Genomic DNA, 489 nt, shown 5'->3' on the forward strand with positions numbered 1-489 from the left:
AGCGTCCCGCGCAGCGACTGCCCGTGGCTCAGCGACGCTCCTCGGAGCCCTATGCCACGGTGGCCTCCCCACCCGAACTCTCCCGCCGACCCGATCCGCTGCCAAGCCTCTCTCCCGCAGACCCCTCCCCTCCCGTGGCGGAACGCCCCTCTTCCAAGGGCCCCAGCTGTTCTCCCTCTTGCTGCGAACCCTCCCGCCACCTGAGTCCTCCTCCTGAGGGGTCAGAGACCTCTTGTTCATGGCAGCCCCTCTTCACCCCTCACTTCAGCAGAACCCCCTCAAGTGGGGCTCAGACCGAATATCCAGCTAGTCTAACCCTGTCCCCAGCTAAACCTCTTGCCGTTTGAACCCCTCTTCCGATGCTGGCACCAACAGAGCCTCCTCCCCATGCAAACAACCAGAGCAACCTAACCCCAGCCTCCCTGCCCTCTCTCCAATCGGACGCCCCTCTCGCCCCGAAGGTTCTTCGCAGCATCCGCCGACTCAGTA

The 489-nt window shown here is 64.2% G+C and overlaps 1 protein-coding gene across 2 annotated transcripts in view; it reads left to right on the forward strand.

Moving 5' to 3' along the window:
* ECE2 (endothelin converting enzyme 2) overlaps window positions 1-489 on the forward strand; it is a 41206-nt gene that overhangs the window by 10371 nt on the left and 30346 nt on the right. The window lies entirely within an intron of this gene.

This window comes from Carlito syrichta, unplaced genomic scaffold (assembly GCF_000164805.1).
Source record: "Carlito syrichta isolate Samal-C Ts95f unplaced genomic scaffold, Tarsius_syrichta-2.0.1 Scaffold305827, whole genome shotgun sequence".
In the NCBI taxonomy this organism is placed as follows: domain Eukaryota; kingdom Metazoa; phylum Chordata; class Mammalia; order Primates; family Tarsiidae; genus Carlito; species Carlito syrichta.